Genomic DNA, 8,512 nt, shown 5'->3' with positions numbered 1-8,512 from the left:
TTACTTTTTTTAAGATTTTATTTATTTATTTATTTATTTATTTATTTATTTATTTGGGAGAGAGTCAGAGAGCATGAGCGGGGGAAGAGCAGAGGAAGAGGGACAAGCAGATTCCAAGCTGAGCATGGAGCCTGATAGAGGGCTGATCCCATGACCCTGAGATCATGACCTGAGCTGAAATCAAGAGTCAGAAGCTCAACCTGCTGCCACTCAGGTGCCCCTTGTTACTTTTACTTTCATATTTAGTTTATCAATAATCATTTAATTGACTTATGAACCTATCAGGAATAAAAATAAGCATAATCGCTCATATAAAACAATTCCATCTTTTTATCTGCCTCTCTGTAGTACGCTGTCTGTGGGATAAGAAGGTTCATTCGTTGACTCCACAAACACCCAGGAGACTCTCCATGCTGCAGCAAGTGAGGTCAGCCTAGTGGCCTTCTCTAACGCTGGTATCTAATGTAAGAGGCAGACCACACACAGTTCCCTGAACAGACAATATGCTCTCAGGCTTTGAAAAATGGGAATAAAATATGCTAAGAATAGAAGGTATAATGGGGAAGGGTTCAGAAAGGCAGGATTTTTTCTCTTTAACAAATGTTTCATCTCACTTTATTTAATCCATCTGAAATAGACTATCTCCCTTCTGTCTCTGACACCAGGATTTTTTCTGCTCTATCCTGAGGAATGCCTGTCTGTCTCAATGCCCCCACCCCTCTCCACACAAACAGTTTCCTCCTGTTCCCTTCATTTCCCTCCCCAGCTGTCCTCTGGGAATATGGCAGCCCATGTCACCCATCAAAGAGTAGCTATTTTCTCCTCCAGAAGCTACACGACACAGGATTCCAACGGGGTAGGTGTCCTCCCTGCTTTTCCTTGGTCCTCCCAAATCATTTATCCCCCTTGTCCTTGCAAACTCTCAGCTACTTTAAAGCAAATTTCTGGATCGGGGCATCACACCATGCCTCTGTCATTCTGGAAGCAGTGACATTGAGGCCGATATGCGAATGGTGTGGGCAATGGCTAGGCACCAATGAGGAGGGGCCTCATGGTAGCCTCTGGGGAGCAAGTGAGCCCAGTGTGTTAGGTGTGAAGTAATACATCAACAAGGCTCTGTCCTCGGTGGTATGAAATTGGTAACATTAATGAAGTGAGAGAAGAGGGCCCTTGGGAGACATTAGGGGCTAGGGAAGGAAGAGATGAGTAGGTCACATTCAGGGTGCATAGAGCAAACATAAACTCAGTGCAGCTGTAGATGAAAGCGGATGCTCTGACAGAGCTGCCCAGTTCTATACAAGAAAGAGAAGCAAGGAAGAATGGTCTAAAGAGAGCACAGAGGACTCCATGGAAGGATATGTTTACATCAACCCCTAGATTTTGGGAGACTTTAAAGGGGTTAGAAATGGTGGGGAAGACTGTTTCTGTGGAAGAAAGAATATGAGTGTGGCCAAGATGCAAGAAAGACAATGTCATGTAAATATAATTACTTTAGTTTCAATGGAAATGGGAACTAGAGATAGGGAGATTTTATGTTGTTGCTTGGTTGTCTGATTATTATTTTTAACGTATATAGAATGGCATGTGCATACAGTGTAATCTAGCAGATTTTCTGCATGCTCAAAACAGTGTTCCAGATAGAATAAACTAGACTAGACAAAAAGTGTACTCATAGGGGGAGAAACTGGAGGCAGACATTTACTTGAATTATCTTTACAATATTATAATTCTTTGAAATTCTATGTCGTAAAAGGATGTGTTATGCATTTTGAATAAAACACACTGGAATTATCCTAGATCCATTATCCAAAAAAATGTATGACCCAATACGAATGCTAAGGAGAGCAAGAACACATCATGGAAAGGTCTTGCCTTTTCCCTTCCCAAATTATTTTTTTAACAATTTGGTGAGTTACTTTTCATTAATATTCACACATTATTGTGAATAATAAATTGGCTCCTAAATTCCTGGGTTTTATTTCCTGTACAGATCTTCCAGAAAGAATGCAGGACCACACATCATCACCTGTAGATGTAACTCACAGGCCAAAGGAGTGAGAAAAGTGTGCTTCCGGTCCCAAATCTCTGCCATTGTCATTGTCTGAAACTGACTTCATCGGCCACACTCTTCTGACTTCAAAAAGAGCTGTGAAGTGTGTGATCGTATGTGGACAGTACTGAACCCATACAGATCTAGACATTCTACTAACAAAGGATAGAATAGATGCTTTAGAGTCACCATGATGACCATGGACTGTAGCACCATGAGGAGGAATAACCATGGGAGACATTTATGTCAGGAGAGTTGGTAAGAGATGGTGATTTTTATATGGAGGAGTGCAGAGATAAAGAAAAGTTGGGATAACTTTTTTTTTTTTTTCTGATTTCTGGCTCGAGCTGTTGTAAATGGTGGTACCAATGGTGATACATGCTTCAGGGGACTTTGGCAGTTCATTGTTAGGTATGGTGAGTTTGATGTCACTGTGAGAGACTACTCACAGGACTCCCTTAAACTGGCATGGCAGCCACAACGAATAGATACAAGTTGGCCATGCAACAATTCCTTGGTGTATGATTTGGTGTCCTGAAAAGTCAAAAGGACAAAAAAAAAAAAAGTTAGTTAATTATAATGTCAATTAGCTAGTATAGAATGAAATTGTGAGCAGCTCAGCGGATTGATTTCATAAGGAGCATTGCTTAGCTCTCCACACATGCCTGTGTTAGTGTATATGGGTGGGAAACAAACCACACGCTGTCATTCAGCAAACTGCAATTCCACTTCCCCCAGAGAACCTCATGGACCAATTTCACCAGGCAGAGTACACAATCTGCTTCTGACTCACAACATCAAATTGTATTTCTTTACTCGGTTATATACTCTCATATCCTGAATACTATTCTCTCTTTCTAGAATATAGTAGTTTAAATGCTTATTTAAAATATAAAGTATGTTGGCTAACTGAACATAATGAAAAATTAATAAAAAATAAACCAAAATAATTATAGAAATACTAATACTGCAATTATAGAAACAATAATAAAAACAACAGTAATAACCCTTGTCCCTATGTAACGACTAAGTGCTAAGCTCTGTTCTGCGTGTGCATCTATGTACCTGCGTATATGTATGCATCTGTGTTATATACTGTGTTGTCTCTTGGTCTAGAAAAAAACCTTTGACAAAAATTCATTTGATAAAAAAATTGATTTGATAAAAATTCATTTCAGATAAAATTTCATGTCTGATTGATGTGTTGTACAATAAGACAATATAAAATATTTCAAAGATACTGTATTTGCATTGTATTTTCTTGTTCATCTCTTCAATTCATGGAAATTTTTCACTTATATTACTACTCTCTTAATATAATCATTTGGGTCAGTAGCATACCCATTCCTAGGGAAAGTCACACTATCATACATTTATGGTATGCATTTTTCATGTCAACTCCTTTAAATACGCAATGATTTTATTCCATCCATATTTAGGGATAATCCATTGTTAGACCTCTGCCTCTTCTATGAAATTCCATTACAGTGAATTATCAGCAAAGACCATTTAACTGGAATAATTGCACACCAACCATGTAAGTCTGGTATTTGAAGACAGTGCTTATAATAGCTATATCATTTTGGTCATTGATATCATACATTTTTAGAATACATCCCAAAATAAAAGTAGCATTATCTTTTAGTATAAATATAAGCATGTATATCAGACTTAATATTCCCAGGATGTCTACATTAAACACCTCAAGATAAATATTACTCAGGAAGTAATGATCTATTATTTTTGTCTTTCATCTTACAGTCAAAATTTTAATATAAAGATGTAATGTAGGAACATACAAATAATTGAATAGATGTGTAGTCTTACTAATTTTATTGAATAGTTTCCTTCTATTTAAATGTAATTTCCCTTCTGTTTAAATTTAAGGAGATATTCTGAATGTTTTATTCATGTACTGAGAGATGTGACAGAAAAATGAAAAGAATATTTTTCAAACTAGTTAAGTCAAATTAGTGCTGCAGAATGAATTTTCAAAATCTTGACAAATGTAAAATGGTAAAAAATATTTGAGCATATTGCATTCACTAGGTAAAGTGCATGGAAGCCTTTCTTTTACCTGGGAGGCAAGTTTGGGATATGACTGTGTTTATAGCTAAAGACTTGGTATCTAATGATGACAGCATCTTCTATAATTAGTCTCCAAACTTCTAGAGGTTAGGATGGTGTAAACTGCATGTTACATCTCTTTACTTACATTTAGTATTATTAGACAGAGAATATTTAATGTCACATAGAGAGAAAGAGACTATAACTTTATAAGGGTAGCACAGATTTGGAAGATTTTACAGGATATGTAACATTTGTCTTCCCACTTTTAAACATAGTGTTAGGAAGCTCACCATTAGAGTATACCTCTTTGGATTCAAGAACAGATTTCATTCAACATTCTGGATGGCATAGAAGGTATCACTTTATCTATCATTCTAGCATCATGGAAGGATATTCCAGATGCCTGATTGACCAGTTAGGCAAAGATTCTTAAAAGATGGTTGTACACCTGGGTGGCTTAGTTGGTTAAGCACTGGACTCGATCTCAGCTCAGCTCTTGAACTTCAGGTGCCCCATGGAAGTGGAAAGAAAGTAGCAGAACCTAGAAGATGAAGTAGTTGTTGAATTTATTATGGAGTACTTCTAATATCTGAAGAAAAATGTAGACAAAATATTCTTGTAGAGGCAGCACAAACTCTTTAAAAATGTAAATATAATTGATATATTGTGGATAACTTTGGATATCAGAGTCCATAATCAAAAATACCTTGAACAAACATTTACTGAGAACCTACAATAGGCCAGGGACTACTATGTGATGGGGTTCTGCAGAAAATAGACATTACATATACTTTTGTTTTCTTTTTTTTTTTTTAAGATTTATTTATTTTAGAGAAAGAGAGACAGGGAAAGGGAGGGAAAGTGTTAAGCAGACTCTGTACCTGTGTGCACAGCCTGACCTGGGGTTTGATCTCATGACCCTGATATGACAACCTGAGGCAAAACCAAGCGCTGGGCATTTAACTGACTGTGTCTCTCAGATGCCCCCACACATCTCAACACTAAAATCGAGTATGGATTTTTGATGAGAATGAGCATAACAATTGAAATCATTAATGGAAAATGGAAAACCAGAATGACAAAATTATTTTTGGCAGTGAGAAAAAGTCAACAACTTTGGATAATGATATATTGAATTTGAGTTGTCAATAATATTCATTGATTTCTTTATTCATAGATTTTAAAGACTAACTTATGATCCACCAGTTCACGGAAGGCATCGATGCCCTTAAATCTCAATCCATGTCCTTACCAAATTTTACTGAGCTGTTGGTCAAACCAGTCAAAACAGCAAGACCTACTTAAACATGTATCTATCTGCAACGTCATTCAAAGGTTAATCTTTTCATATACCTAACGTTATAGCAAAACAGTGGTCACATTCCAGGCCTTCAAAATAGAGTGTAGAGGTTTATTTCATAATGAAGAATCTCAATAATCACTAAAATAAAACAGAAAAATACACATTATTTATATTTGATCAGGGACATATTTGTACATTTGCTTCCCAAAGGGAAAACCAAAACACATTTCATTCAAACATAAAAAGTTTTTTTGTTGTTGTTTTTAAGATTCATGGTGCTCAAACTTACAACCCTGAGATCAAGAGTCACATGCTCTACTGACTAAGCCAGACAGGAACCCCAAACTTATGAATAGTTCTTAAAGAAGGCAAATAACTTGTTTTATATGTTATTTATTTTTCATGATTTGCAGCAGTGTTTTCTTAAATTCTCTCTGTGGGTATAAGTATGTATGCATGTTTATCTATTTATTGAGGGATAGATCATACATAGTGAATTTGTGCACATATAGTAAAGGGAACACTTAAGTCACTACCCACATCTAAACAATTTCATTATTTAGGAAACAATATGATTCTCTATATAAAGAATTAATGAAATATAATTCAACATTGAGGAGTTAATAAAACTGGCCCAATTAAAATATATTCTTATTTTAACTGAATAAAATTTTCATTTTTTACATTTAAATGCTGATATTTACAAATTACAGATTAAATTATAAATACAGATTAAGCTAGTTTTTATAGTATATCATTACTTATTATTTTAGAAAGATGTATAAATAATACATCACATTTCATTTTCTTTAAGCTTTATCCAAATAAAAAATGAGACAGAAAATTGAGTTCCATATGCTATTCATTTATTCAGGTATTTAAAGGGTATTATTGAGCAACTACTATATAGCAGGCATTGTGTAGCCATTCAGTTTATACAGAGGGCAAAACAACGATTTCACATTGGGAAGTTTAAGTTCTGATGAGTTAGAATGACCATAAAAAATAAATTTAGTTCATAAGTTTATTGAATATGTAAAAGATGAAAAGTGATTTGCAAAATACATCAAAGGACAGCACAGTAAGGAGAAATAGGCAAGTCGGGGGTTACTGAGATTTTAAGTACAGTGTTCAGGGTAGGTCTCATTTAAAAAGTGACCTTTGACAAAAGATTGAACTGCATTTAAGAATACGGAATTAAGACTACATCCATGGAGCTAACAGCTTTCTCAATAGACCCATATCATCAGTTGATTCAAACAAATAAATGGCCATGTTGTAAACCAAGCCCACTTCCAAAGCTGGTTGAGAGTCTGTTGACTTGAACTGCAAAATATGCATCGCTCTCATTTTATTATGCTTCTAAATGTAAATGAGTTTGAGATTTACGCCACTGCATTTTAGCTCTATTTTTTTCTATTTTAGGAAAAGAGTGGAGTTCATCATGGGGCATGAGAATCACAGTTTCACCAGTGATTTCATTCTTTTAGGACTCTTTTCTTCTTCTCAATCAAGTCTAGTTTTCATGTCCTTTATATTCATCATTTTTATTATGACCTAACAGAAAACACAGTCATGATCCTCCTTATCCTCAGGGACTCAAGACTCCATACTCCAATGTATTTCCTGCTCAGCCATCTGTCTTTCATGGACATCTTGCATATTTCCAACATTGTTCCCAAAATGGTCACTGACTTTCTGTCAGGCAGCAGAACTATTTCATTCGCAGGTTGTGGCTTCCAGATATTTCTATCCCTCACCCTCCTGGGTGGTGAGTGCCTTCTCCTGGCGGCAATGTCTTATGATCACTATGTAGCCATCTGTCACCCACCACACTATCCCATTCTTATGAATGACTATGTCCGCATTCTCATGGCTAGAGGGTCCTGGATTGTTGGGACCATCAACTTCATAGTCCACACAGCTTATGCACTCCAGTTTCCCTTCTGTGGCCCAAGAGCCATTGATCACTTTTTCTGTGAAGTCCCTGCCATGTTGAAGTTGTCCTGTGTGGACACAACACTCTATGAACGAGGAGTTTATGTAAGTGGCTTAATTTTTCTCCTTGTCCCTTCCTCCCTAATCCTTGCTTCTTATGTCCAAATTCTCCTTACTGTTCTTCAAATGAAATCATCAGAAGCACAGAAAAAGTCATTTTCTACCTGGTTCCTTCCACATGATTGTGGTCACAATGTACTATGGGCCATTTATTTTCACATACATGAGACCCAAATCATACCACGCTCCGGGCCAGGACAAATATTTGGCAATATTCTATACCATCCTCACACCCACACTGAACCCTATCATCTACAGTTTTAGGAATAAAGATGTTCTGAAGGCAATGAAAAATATGCTCAAAGTAAATTTCTCCATTAAAGATAGTAATAAAAATGCTTGAAGCATGTGTTTTCTATATCAATATTCAATGCTTAGAGATTATCCATTACTTTAGAAAGAAAATCAAAGTTTCTATCCATCAAGAGTGGAAAGTGGATTTTTCCAAAACTCCAATGAAAATTAAAAAAAAGTTTTACAGGTATTTGTTTTATAACTACATACATCCAGAAATGTACTGTTCCCTCCCATGAAAAATTCTAAGAACTTATAAAAATTGACTTTTATAATACAATCATGTTATATGGGATCTATCCATATACCTTTTGTATTTCATGAAACAGTAAAATTATAAGTCCAAGGTTACAAGCAGTTATCAAAAATTCATAAAAATTATAGGCAAAATGGTGCAGGTGTTCAAGAGGTAAAAATTCTAGTTATATGATACATAAGTTAAAAATAAGTAAGTCCTGTGATGTAATGTAGAGCACGGTGACTGTAGTTAACAATGGTCTGTTGTATATAAGAAAGTGGCTGAGAGTGTAGGTTTTAGTAGTTCTCATCATAACAAAATGAATTGTAGCTCTGTGTGGTGACAGATGATAACTAAACTTATCTTGATAATTATTTTATAATATATAGATATATCAAATTTTTATGCAGTACACCTAAGAACAGTAGAACTATATCAATTATACCTCAATAAAACAGAAACATAAACCAATGTATTTTAGTATTTAATAAATCATATA

The 8,512-nt window shown here is 35.5% G+C and overlaps 1 pseudogene; it reads left to right on the top strand.

The window, feature by feature from the left end:
* Positions 1-6,851: 6,851 nt before the first annotated feature.
* On the top strand, positions 6,852-7,788 carry LOC123325313 (annotated as a pseudogene).
* Positions 7,789-8,512: the final 724 nt, after the last annotated feature.

The sequence above is a fragment of the Neomonachus schauinslandi genome, chromosome 7, assembly GCF_002201575.2.
Source record: "Neomonachus schauinslandi chromosome 7, ASM220157v2, whole genome shotgun sequence".
In the NCBI taxonomy this organism is placed as follows: Eukaryota; Metazoa; Chordata; class Mammalia; order Carnivora; family Phocidae; genus Neomonachus; species Neomonachus schauinslandi.
This window is presented reverse-complemented; position numbering and strand designations above follow the sequence as displayed.